Genomic DNA, 13,507 nt, shown 5'->3' on the forward strand with positions numbered 1-13,507 from the left:
ATTGTGTTCTGGTTTTGATATTGCATTTTATTTTTTAAATGTGCTGCCTGACATGAAGATTTTTCCCCCCACCGAGAATCACATTGCATTTCACTCACATTAAGTTGATTTAAGTCCATGGGTTTGTACTGACCTGTTATGACAGTATATTTCTCCAGGCTCATATGCAGATACCTTGGTCTGTGTTGCCATGCTGATGTTGTCTTTTTCTATTGGGATGTTTGTCAACTGATTTCCTTTAAAAATATCTTTTGAGTCTTTTGACATTCTACATGTGCCCTGTGTATTTAAGAAATGCAATGTACACAGAAATTGATCGACTTTTGTTTGAATATTTCTGAGAGAAAATGAAAATCTTCAATATTTCCAAGGTTCCCTCAAACAGCTGGCATTAAAATGCCAATTAACTAGTCTTTGTGTATTAAAGGAATGCAAGTCGAAAGCAGGTTCTTATGGATTGATAGACAGAGAATGTCACATCAGTATTCAAAAAAGGATGTAGGAAAAAGGCAATAGACCAGTTAGTTTAACATCTGTAGTTAGCTATCTTTAAAGAAGAAATAACGAGGCATCTGGAGCAAAATGGATCCATTAGCATAGATTCAGGAAAGGCTGGTCCTGTGTGACAAATCTACTGGAGTTCTTTGAGGAAATAACAAGTGCAGTAGATAGAGGGGAGCAGGTGGATATTGTTTACCTGGATTTCCAGATGGTGTTCAGTAAGGTGCCGCTTAAAAGACTGGTGCAGAAGATGAGGATGCATGGATTTGTGGATGATGTATTTAGCATGGATAGAGGATTGGTTAATCAGTAGAAAGTCGAGAGTTGGAGTGCAGGGGTGTTTATCTCTTTGGTAATTGGTGGCAAACGAGATGCTGCAGGGATGGGTATTGAGCCTGCGACTGTTCACAGCATCCATAAACAATCTGGAAGAGGGGACAGAGTGTAGTGTATCTGTTTGCTGATGACACTAAATTGAGTGGAAAAGCAAATTGTGCAGAGGATACTGAGAGGCTGCACCGACATGGGTTAAGTGAGTGGGCAAAGGTCTAGAAGATGGGGTACAATGTTGGTAAATGTGCGGTTATCCCCTTTGGAAGGAAGAATAGAAGATCAATATATTATTTAAATGCCAAATGATTGCAGGATGCTGACGTGCAGAAGGACTTGGGAGTGCTTGTGCATGAATCGCAAAGGGCTGGTTTTCAGGTGCAGCAGGCTATCGAGAAGGCAAATGGAATGTATTGGCTTTGGAGGTAGTGCAGAAGAGGTTCACCAGGTTGATTCCAGGGCTGAAGGGGTTGGTCTATGAGGAGAGATTGAGTCATCTGGGACCGTACTCACTGGAATTCAGACACTGATTTATCCAGTTTACACACTTAAAGAATACACTCACATGTTTCTTTCAGCACAAAATGGAGTCGACTCTATTTTATTCTCTTCAGACGCAACATTGCATTCTTCATCTCCTCAAACACCACCCAGCCAAACCCCTCTGACCTTTTCATTTTGACTCATCACCACATGGGTAATCCTGACACACTCCTCCTCCTGCGTTAAATCCATCCCATGTACGCAGCGAGCTTAACTAACCTATGTATGTGCACTTACACCCACGTATCGCATCGGATACGTTATCAGCAATGACTGGTATTGCTCCCAACGCAGTTAAGTATGCCACAACGACAAGGGGATCTTTTAAAAACATATAAAATTATGACAGACATAAATAAGATTGAGGTAGGTAAGTTACTTACATTGGTAGGGGAGACCAGAACTAGAGGACATAGCCTCAAGATTCAGGGTAGTAAATTTGGGACTGAGATGAAGAGGAACTGTTTTTACCAGAGGGTGGTGAATCACTGCCCATTGAAGCAATGGAGGTGACCTCAGTAAATATTTTACTAACCAGATTGGATAGATTTCTACATAGTAAGGGAATTAAGGGATATAGGGAACAAGCAGGTAGGTGGAGATGAACCTTTCAGATGGCCTGCTCCTATTTCTTATGTAAATGCATCTGGCCCTCTCATCAATGGATCATTGCTCCACAGCTGGGTTCCATGATTGAATGGGTTATTGGCACAAAGAAGGTCAGGCACTCTGCCATCGCACCTCATGCTCAGTATGGACTTCTGAGTTTGGCTGAGCATGTGTACAAATTGAGTCGCAAACAGCAGAGAGCCAACATTTTCCCTACAAGCTGCCAGTTGGCTCAATTTAGCCCATGTCTGCATGACACAAATTCCCTTGCCTATGTAAAATACCAGTATCTATTTTGGAAGTATTAGTCAACAATACATAGAACAGTATAGCAAAATTATGAAAGAAATAGAAGCAGGGAGGTTGTTTTTGCTGGCAGGTGATACTAGAACTTGGGAACATGGCCTCAAAACTTGGGGAGTAGATTTAAGATAGATGAGGAGGAACTATTTCTCCAAGAGAGTAGTGAATCTGTGAAATTCTGCCCAATGAAGATGTAGAGGCTTTCTCATAAAATGTATTCAAGATACATAAGAATAGGATTTTGAATAATAGAGGAATTCAGAGTTATTGGGTGCAGGTGGGTAAGTAAAGTCAAATTCATGGCCAGATCAGTCATGGTCTTATTGATTGGTGGAGAAGGCTTGACAGACCAGATGACCTTCTCCTCTTCCTATTTATTAGGTTCTTGTGCAAAGGATGATGGAACAGAGGAGGGGTGGTTTAGCATCAGAATGATATTTGGGGATATGGTCACACATCAGCAATTCCACTGATATTCTCACAACTTGTTTGGACATTCTTCAGAGAGTCCCTCCTGTTAAGGATGTGGTAAAGGAGAGGTCATAGGTCAGTATGGTCTTCAATGAAATGATCAAGTATTACAAATAACATCAGTTACTTTAAAACAAGGTCAAAGTTGCATCACTGCCACATCAGTCAAAGGGTAATAGCATTATAAACCATAAAAAAGTACCAAAAAATTACCATTTGATATTACTTTTATTTCAGAGCAGAATTATAAATATCAACTTAACAATGTTCATTCCTGGTTAGTGATGTAGAAAGAGATGAGGATTATAGAGAGGCAACAATAGATTAGACAATTTCCTCTCTTTGTATTATTCAAGTATTACACTTGAAGATTTGAGCTAAATGACATTAATTATTTCAATCTGTACCTAAATTAGAAGCTAATTTTGTTAAGGGAATGATTTGGGTTCAAACTTCCTGCTATGGTGCATTAGATTGTATTCTGCATGGGAAGCTATTTGGCTCACCATTATCTGTGCCAGCTCTCTGCTAAAGCAACAATGCAGTCCAGTCCTTTTTTTCCATGGCCTTGTGTTATGAGCCCAGATGACCCCAAAACCCAGCAGCAATAGAAATTCACAAAGACAAATGGTTACTCAAACAAAAGTTGCTTTTAATTTTCTTTAAACATAAAAAAACATGATCAAACTTTAACTATTAAATTAACCCCCTTCTAATTCTAACCACACGTGTATGTAATGTGTATATGTTCAGGCAAGTTCTTTGCTTTAATAGTCCAATCATTCTCTTCTCACTTCTCCAAGTTCACCAGTATCAGGCAATTCTTATACTGTGAACAGAATTTAACATTTATGAATTTCACCAGGCTTTGGTGCTTAAAGGTAAATGGTTACTGCTCAGGAAGGTTCTTGTTGGTTTCAGAGAGATATTTGTTGCACATTGGACACACATAAATTGATTTCCTTGGATCAGTCAGTTCAGTGTCTTGCTGAATAAACTTGCTCCATCATGGGTTTTCTAAATGATAACCTCTTCTTCCAGGTCACCACAGAGTTCCTCTTGTTTCCCGTATTTCAGGAGAAACACTCTAGACCTGCTTTTGAAGTTCCTTCCAAAGCAGTTCCATTGTCTTTTGCAAAGCTCCTGGTGCCTGAATGTCTGGCTTCAGCAAAGCTCTTGCATTTTAAATGAGATGTGAAGTGTAAGTATCTGTTTGTGAAGTGACCTACACTAAACCCACACAATCTATCTCTTTTAAAGACATGTTTATATCTAATATAACCCGTAACACTTGTAACTTTTTTTTCCTTGATACGTGATTTCCCTCTTGAAGGTTACTTTGGAATTTACTTCAACCTTATGATGAGGCACAAGCTGTTTTTTTTTTTAAAATGCCACAGAAATATCTCGTACTCTTGCTGTTTCTCTTTATTTTGTATTTGTGACCTCTTATTCTCCACCAAAGGAAATGGCTTCTAACAGTTGCAGCTGCCCAGGCCTTGTAAAATGTTGCATGCTTTTATCATAATTCTCTTCAGAAAGAAAAGTGGCCCTGCCTTTCTTATCTATCATTATTACCTGTGTTGCCTCATCTTGGAATCCATTTTTGGCATCTGCTCTGGACTCTTTCTCCTGTTTTTAACATCTGCGTATAATGTGACAACTGGAAATGAGCACTGTAGTTAAGGCCAGACTAATGCATTATAATGATTCAGCATAACTTGCCTGAGGAGGCACTGTGGAAATTTGGCACCTTTCTTGAATCTTAATTTATTTTCTTCGTTTAATTATTTTTGTATGGTTTCTAGCTTTAGCACTCATTCATGATTAATAGATGTATCAAATCTTAGTGTTCAAAAACTAAAATGTTTAAATTGTAATCTTGATTTAGGATGAATGAGAAACAATGATTTTTCTCAAGGGCATTATCAGATAGTGAAATAATTCACCTGCTGTGGTGAAGATTACCAAGTGTGTTTGAATGCTAAGGGAAGAGTGTCAGCAGATCAAAGCAGCCGAAGTCAAACATTGTCATTTGTTAATAACCAGCAGAATTGATCATTTATTTGGTAGTTTGTTAACATTTTGGTGGATTAACAACAAAAATTTTGCAAAGAATAGATAGAAAGATTCAATTTAATGTTGCATCATTTTTGTTCTGAAATTTATTAATGAATCTTTATAGTTTTATTCATTAAAACCCATCTAATTTGAAAACATTTTTTAGAACCTATTTTAATTTGTTCAATCCAGACTGAGAATTGGATTTTGACTCCATGTAAATTTAGTGCACTACGTGAGTTCTGCTCCATTGTGTCTTCCAAGTAGCGATGTTAAATAATGTATAAGCTGCCACTTCTATTCATAAAATGTTCATAAATTGCCTCCGCTTTCTCCAATTGTGCTGACAAAGGATTGCTAAAAATGAAATGCATGGTAGAAAAACCTCTGAACTAAGGAAAAATGCACTGCAGGATGTCTTGTTAATATTTTTTTAAACTCCTGAGTGGGTGAATTTGATCAACTCCGCAATCTTTAGGTTTTCTTGTTTTTCTTTTGTGATGCAGATTGGCTTAGATTTTTTTTTAAGGACTATATTAAAGGATGTTTTGTTGATTTTTGAAATTTTGTTGTCAGTTATTTCATTGACCTTTCAACATTTTGAAGGTTTATGCAGCTTTCAGTTCATAAAATATTTAGCAATGGAACCTTTTTTAAATAAAGCTCAATGAAGTAAAGGTTGGTCATAAAAAGATGCATATTTTATCAAATGTTATCCAGACAGAATCTTAAAATTGTCGGACTGTGGTTCAGTCTGATATTTGATAATTCAATTATGCAACCTTCTCTTGGGCAAAATCATCCATGCCAATCACTCCTATTCCTTTTGAGCATGTTTTCAGCTTACTTATCAAAAGTTAAATGAAGGACTGTTCTCGAAGCTCTCTAGGCAATACTGGGGGGGGGGGGGGGGTACATTTGTCTTATAATTGCATGCTGGGAAATTGCTTCTGTTTAAGGACAGAATTTTGGTTTGGATATAACCCAATTCCTTTCTGATTTTTCTGTTTTGCAAATAGTTTTTGGCTTGAAGTAATCTATTATTTTTTCATCCAATATTTTCATCCACTTGAATGGTTTTCTACATCTAAGCAATGCATCTGTTTAAGAAGATGAGTAGAATTTTGTTTATATTTAAAAAAATAATAATGGGAGCTACAAGAGATCATAAACAAGCAAAGGCATCAACTGTCTCAACTTCACCACTTCCCTCTTTCATTCCAAACTCTGCCCCTCTGAATGCCTGGCCCTCCACTCTCTGCATTAATCTCAACCTTCCCATCAAACCTAGACAATATTGTATAAATGAAATACTTCTCTTGCATATATATTGCTTGTCTGATTGTGTGTCTGCATGTTTTGCAACGAGGACTGGAGAATAGCATTTTGTCAGGTTGTGCAATCAGATGACAATAAACTTGACTTGATTCAAGTCAAGGGTGGCACTGTGTGATCTGGCGCAATGACCTCTATCTGGCTGAAGCCAGATGACAACACAAACACATCTTCTCTTACATATTCTTCCAATAGGACCCCATTAAACCATTATCTCTGAAATCATCTCCAGTCACCTCCCTAACTTGGCCCCCAACCTCATTGTTCCCAACCCTGCACTCTCTATTTCTACCTCCTGCCCAAGATCCACAAACTCGATTGTCCCATAAGACCTATCATTTCCACATGGTCCTGCCCCACTGAACTGGTATCCGCTTACCTCGAGTCTGCTTTGTCCCATCTACATCCCTGGTACTTCCCATGCCCTTCATTAACTTGCAGTTCCCTGAACTCAACCACCTCATTTTTTCCATGGATATCCAATCACTATACACCACCATCCCCCATGCGAAGGTCTCAAAGCCTTTATTTCTTTCTCGCCAACAGGTCCAACCAGTCCCCCTCCATCACTGCCCTCCTCTGGCAAGCAGGTCTTCTGGGACAATCGAGTTTGTGGATCTTGGGTAGGAGGTAGAAATAGAGAGTGCAGGGTTGGGAACAATGAGATCACCCTCAATAATTTCTCTTGTGACTCATCCAACTTTCTCCAAGTCAAAGGGGTAGCCATGGGTACCCGTATAGGCCCCAGCAATGCCTGTCTTTTTGTTGTCTATGTGGAGCAATTCATGCTATGAGTCTGCAGGCAAGGTCCCTCAACTTTTCCTCTACTACATTGACAACAACTTTGATGCTGCCTCGTGCACCCACGATGAGCTCGTTAACTTTATCCATTTTGCTGGCAACTTCCACCCTAACCTAAAGTTCACTTGGTCCATTTCTAGCAACAGTTTCCCTTTTCTCAATTTTTCTGTCTCCATCATGGGAGACAAACTCTCGACAGACATGTTCTACAAATCCACAGCTACCTCAACTATACCTATTCACACCTTGTTCCCTGTAAGGATTCCATTCCTTTCTCTCAGTTCCTCTGTTTCTGACACCTCTCCCAGGATGAGGTCTTCTATGCCAGATCATGTGAGATCTTCTTCAAATAACATGGCTTCCCCTTTCCTTCCATGAACTCTGCCTTCACCCACATATCCTCCATTACCAAGATGTCTCCCTGGCCCCTCAGCCCTCATGCACAACAAGGACCGGATTCCTGTTGTCCTCACTATTTCTGCCACCTACTAAGTGATCCCACCACCAGATGCAATTTCCCTGCTCCTCCTCTGTCCATTTTCTGTAGGAGCCACTCCTTCTGTGACTTCCTTGTTCACTCCTCCCTTCCCACCAATCATTCCCCTTGGCACCTACCCATGCAACCACAGGAGGTGCCCTCTTGCTCCCACACTTCCTCTTTCACCACCATTCGGGGGCCCCAAACACTCTTCCAAGTGAAGCAATACTTCACTTGTGAATTTGCATCCGGTGCTATTGTTGTGGTTTTCTTTATATCGAAGAGACTGGGTGATCCCTTAGTTGAGCACCTCAGCTCTGTCTGCCACAATGGCGTGGGTCTCCTAGTGGCCACCCATTTCAATTCCCACCTCATTCCCTTGCTGACATCTTTGCCCATGGTCTCATGCCCTGCTAGACTGAGACCACCTGCAAATTGGAGGAAGACCTCATCATATTCCATCTGGGTATCCTTCAATTGGATAGCATTAATATTGACTTTCATGTTTTACCTCATGAACAAAATGATCATTTGTGTGAACAGATTCAAAACAATATTTGCCATTACACAAAAGTGCTGGAGAAACTCAGCAGACTTTCCTGTTTGATTTAATAACATGAATTCTATTCCATGTTTCCAAAGTAATTATGTTAAATGTACATTTTGTTACTTTAATTCACAATATTCATGAAATACATCTGTTTCCTTTAATTGTACTAATTTTGGAATGTACAAGAATTTCAAAGCATTTCTATAAATGGAAGTGGCAGCATGAAATATTCCAGTACAGGTATGTGCCACTTAATGTCTGATACATATACGTCCGTGGTCCCCTAATTATTCAGTTACTGCGAGCAAGTCCGCAGCAATTTAGAAAAAATGATCACTAGCTAGAGGAAATTGTACGCTGTATACCCAAACTGATCCGACTCTCTCCTCACAGCTCTTTATCATTCCCAACTAATCGCACTCTCCTGTGCACTCCCCACAGCCCTGTATCAGACCCCATTACTGATCCTGCTGTCTATCCACAGCCCCATGTCGGATCCCACACTGATCCCTAATTACAAATTTTAGAGTTTACAGGTACACTACAGTATCCCATATAGCTTTGCTAAGTATATAATATGGTGTTCACACAACATTCACTTTGCATAATACCCAATTTCACAGAATGTATCGAGGCGGTTAACTGATGCATACCTATACTGTACTTCCTGGGTATGGCAGAGTTTCCACTGATTGATATGTGTTGTGCTAGGCCCTGAAAATAAGGGGCCTCTAATGAGGTGTTGAGGCTCGATCACAGAGCAGTTGGATTCACAGTGTACTGAACAAAACCTAGACTGTGAATTCCAGTTCACTGTACACAGCTTTTTAAATATTAGGGAAATAAAGCGATATGGATTTCGGAAAAGTGGTGCTGAGATAAAATATTTGCTGCATCCATGTTGCATGATGGAGCAGTATAAAACTGGAATGAAATATACCTGTTATTTCTCAAATTGTTGCATGCTGTTTAAAAGTATTCCAGTCTCCCACCAGACATCAAATTAAGTGTGTTATCTTTTCACAGTCTACTGTTGATTTGTAATGAAATAAGTGGTAATAAAAAAGCTGTAATAGTTGGAAATTCTATTACAAGTGTTCTTTAGGTAAATTGCGAAGTTGAATTTTATAGGCCTTTTATGCCATTCTGAAGTTTTTTTTCAGGTCCTTCTTGATTGAGGTATGAGCATAAGCTGGAATGGCCTGTTACTATGCAAGATGTCTAAATTACAATTAAATTTAAAAAATAAATTAAATATAATAAAAATCTTTAACTGCACAGCTGAGTAAAAATTCAATGTTATTCAAATTCACCTGGTCCAGTGCCATGCGGTATGAGGTGTCCATTGTTTTCCAAACACTCCCTCATGAAAAGAAAGTTTTTCTTAACATTGGTTCAATTCCACTCATTGCAGCTGATTTGGTCTCTCTAGTTTTTTCTCTCTTGACTCTCCACTGCCTCATTGTTTTAATATTCTGAAACCTGTCCTCTGATAACCTCTCTGACTGACCATCGACTTCATTTAAATCTCAGAGTGACTTAATTGTATCAGTGCTGACCAGTTGGCATTGGATAAGTGCAGAGGTAGAGTTTGCTAGAATTAAGACACAATCTCAATGTAAAGAGGAGTGGAGGTTCAAACATTGCTTCTGGGACTTGAAGCAGCTTCCCCTGAATCACCAGGAATCCTCCCAATCAACATTCATAATCATCTCTGGCTTTCTCCCTTGTTTTTTCCATGGTGCTTTCAAGCATCTCTTGTCCATAATAAGATCAAAATAAAATGTAGGAGTAGAATTAAGGCATTCAGCCCATTGTGTCTGCCTTGCTATTCGATCATGGCTGATTTATTTTTCTTCCTTAAACCTATTCTCCTGGCTTTGACACCCTTACTAATCAAGAACTTGTCAACCTCCACTTTAAATACACCCAATGACTTGGCTTTCAAATGTCTATGGTAACAAATTTAACAGATTCACCACCCACTGGATAAATCAATTCAGTTTTGTCTCTGTTCTGATGGGATATCCTTTTATTCTGTGGCTGTGCCCTCTGGATCAAGACTCTCCCACTTCAAGAAATATTATTTCCAGGCCTTTCAATATTTGATAGGTTTCCACTCAATGGCAAACTTGTGCCACAAAGCAATTTAATCATGTCATCCAGATCATTAACATATTTTGTGAAAAATACTGGACCCAACATCAACCACTGTGGAACGCAATTAGTCACTGGCAGCCAACCAGAAAATACATCATTTATTCCCACTATTTGTCTTCTGCTAGTCAGTTAATCTTCTATCCATGGTGGTACCTTACTGGTAATTTGCCTTATTTAGCAGTCTTGTGTGCAACACCTGGTCAAAGGCCTTCTGAAAATTCAAGTAAACAACATCCACCGACTCCCTTTGTCTATCCTGCATGTTACTTTCTCAAAGAATTCCAACAGATTTGTCCGGTAAGATCTCCCCTGTCAGAAACCATGCTGACTTCATCCTATTTTATCTTGTTTCCAAGTACTCCAAAACCTCATCCTTAATAATGGACTAAAATCTTGACAGTTGAAGTCTGACCAACTGGCTTGTAATTTCCTGTATTTTGCATTTCTAATTTTCAGTTTCTCTGGAACCATACCCAATTCTAGTGATTCTGGAAAGATGATTAATAATGTGTTCATAATCTGATCCCTAGGGTGAAGTCCATCCAGTCGATTTTCAGCTTCCCGAGCACCTTCTCCTTCATAATAGCAACTACACTATCATTTACTTACTGACTCTACTGAATATCTGGCCTGTTGCTTGTCACTATAAAAACTGATGCAAAATACTTGTGCATTCATCTGACATTCATCGCCATTACTACTTTTGTGTTATTTTCCAGTGGCCTGATGTCCACTCTTGATTCTATTTTACTCTATATATCTGAAAAACTTTTGATATCCTCTTTTATATTATTGATTAACTTAACTTTTTATCTCATATTTTCTCTCATTGTTTTCTGGTTGCCTTCTACTTGTTTTTAATAGCTTTCCAGTCCTCTACCTTCCATCTAATTTTCGCAGTATCACATGCCCTCTCTTTTGCTTTCATGTTGTCTTCTCTTGTCAGCCATGGTTGCCTCATGCTCTTCCTATAATGCTGCAGCTTCTTTGGGATGATCTGATGTTTGTAAGAAGTAAGAAGTTTGTGCATTCTCCTAGTGTCTGCTTGGGCTTCCAGTTACCTCCCACCCTTCAAAATGTACTGTGGTTTTAGGTTGGTGCATTTGGGATGCAAGGGCTTGTGGGCTGGAAGGGCCTGTTAACATGCTGTATTAATTAATTTAAAAAGCAATTAATTAATTAGAACATTATCCTGGAGGAAATTAATTAATTAATTGGTATGAAAATTATCCTGGAGGAAATTATCTAATGTCTGAATTTTTTTCTATAACATTGCTGCTCTACTATCTTCCTTGTTAGTGTGCCCATCCAATCAGCTTTGCCACCAGCTCCTTATGCCCCTGTAGTTAGCTTAACTCCCTTCTAATAATGATGCATCTGACTGCAGCCCAGGTCCAATGTACAGAAGGCACAGAAGCCTCTTGCCATTTAGCTCCGTTTACTATCTTGTTTACTGTTTACTGTCCACTAGCCAGGTAGGGTTCTGTGGGCTTGTAAATCCTTAACAGAAGCTGAATAGAAGGTGGAGTCATGAAACCTAAGCCAGTTTTCCTTTTCTCTAAAAGCTAATAATAGCTGAGAGTTAATGGAATTAAATGCTAGTAGGACATCACAAAAATTGTGCCTGCATTGTAATGTGAATGATGTTTATGGGCTATGAATTTAATTATACCCTTGTAGGATGTAAAAGTTGAGGATGAAATAGTATTGATCAGCAGCCCCTGGATATTTGTTTAACATGAGCCATTTTAATTGGTTCACTGCATTGTTTCCCACCCAATTGCAAGCAACTGTGAAGGCCGTTAAAATAATTTTCTGAAAATTGCATATATTGATGAATGGCTGGGAAATTATTAGAACTGAGATGGACAGAACCTTTGGAAACCTAGGGAATTGGAAAATTACTATGAAGTGAAAGTTTGCCAGAATCAGAATAGCTGTATGTTGGTACAAAGTATTCGATACTGTAAAATAGCGAACTGTTCTAAAGACTTATTGAAGAATCCCTTGTGCATTAACACATAGTAAATGTATAAACTCATCAGGTCACGCAAAGAGATATAACCAATGTTTTGTACCCTGAGCCTTTTTTTTCAAGGTATGAGCCAAAAGCAGGGAGGTGCCTGTATAAAAAGGATGGGGAGAGGAGGGATGAAGGGACAAGGGAGAAGTGCAGATCAACAGGTAAAAGGTTAGAAGTGGATATGGGTAGGAGAGTAGAAGGGAAAAAAACTGAAATGATTGGGTGGAAGGTGTGGCTTTCTGAATGGAGAGGGAAGGGGTGGGGAGAGGAGGAAAGGAGATAGGGAGAGACAGGGTAGGACAGGGGTGGCTGAACTGCGGCCTGTAGGCCAACTGCAGCTCATTACCAATTTTTAAGTGGCCCAGGATGAATTTTAAAAATAAAATGGAAAATGGCCCACTAGAACAATAAATTGCACTGTATGTACATAGGACTTCTTTGTTTCAACACCAGAAGTCGCTGCCATTTTGAATACTACTAACTAATCATTGAAATGTTACTCATCGATGAAAAGATTTTCCTTAATTTAAAAAACTGTTTACCTCAGTTGATTAAACATAGCAGAACTGAAAAGATGGAAAATAGCAAGGGTGTGCTGAAAAGTTGAGATAAGTGAGAAAATGAATACTTCCATAGAAGTCGAGGGGAAGGGTGTTTATTTGATTTGCAAGGAATCTGTTAACTTTATTATCCATCTCCAGATTTACACATCACATCATAATCATTAAGGTGGACTCTTTCACTTAGAGTTGTGGAGGAATGTTGGGGACAGCCTTGTCCCTTGATCTTTTCTCCTGTTCTTATTTTGCATCCAGCTTTTTATTTTGCAATGCTTTTTGAATTTTAAAGAGTTTTATTGCATTCATTTATATTAAATTTAAAAGCACCTGATACAGAAATGCCTACTGTAATATGTGAGCACATCAATAAACTATTCTAATGACAACAGTTAAACTGTTCAGTAGTGTTGTATAGTAATTTTGATAGAAGATGAATTTTCATTGATCTGGTCTAAACACACACCATTTTTTCCTTGCACTGTAATTAGTTGAAAACTGTCAGCCTTAATATTGTTTGAGCTGTGAATCCTTATATTTTTCTGTATGTGGCCCACAACCAAAAATGTTTGGCCACCTCTGGGTAGGGGCTCAACTGAAAACAGGGAGTACAAATAAATACTCAAATCTGTCTATTTTGTAGGTTTTTAGATTTTTCTTTTGATTATTTTTATAATTGGGGAGGAAGTCCATTTTCTTTCATTAGTTTCTATTCTTTTTGTGTCTTACTTCCCTTTTTTGATTTTTCAGTTATTCAGAATCAGGGTTTATTGTCATGAACAAGT

At 38.7% G+C, this 13,507-nt stretch overlaps 1 protein-coding gene across 23 annotated transcripts in view; it reads left to right on the plus strand.

Annotated features, from left to right (window-relative positions):
- hhat (hedgehog acyltransferase) overlaps nt 1-13,507 on the plus strand; it is a 210,601-nt gene that overhangs the window by 58,558 nt on the left and 138,536 nt on the right. The window lies entirely within an intron of this gene.

The sequence above is a fragment of the Narcine bancroftii genome, chromosome 4 (genome assembly GCF_036971445.1).
Source record: "Narcine bancroftii isolate sNarBan1 chromosome 4, sNarBan1.hap1, whole genome shotgun sequence".
Lineage (NCBI taxonomy): Eukaryota > Metazoa > Chordata > Chondrichthyes > Torpediniformes > Narcinidae > Narcine > Narcine bancroftii.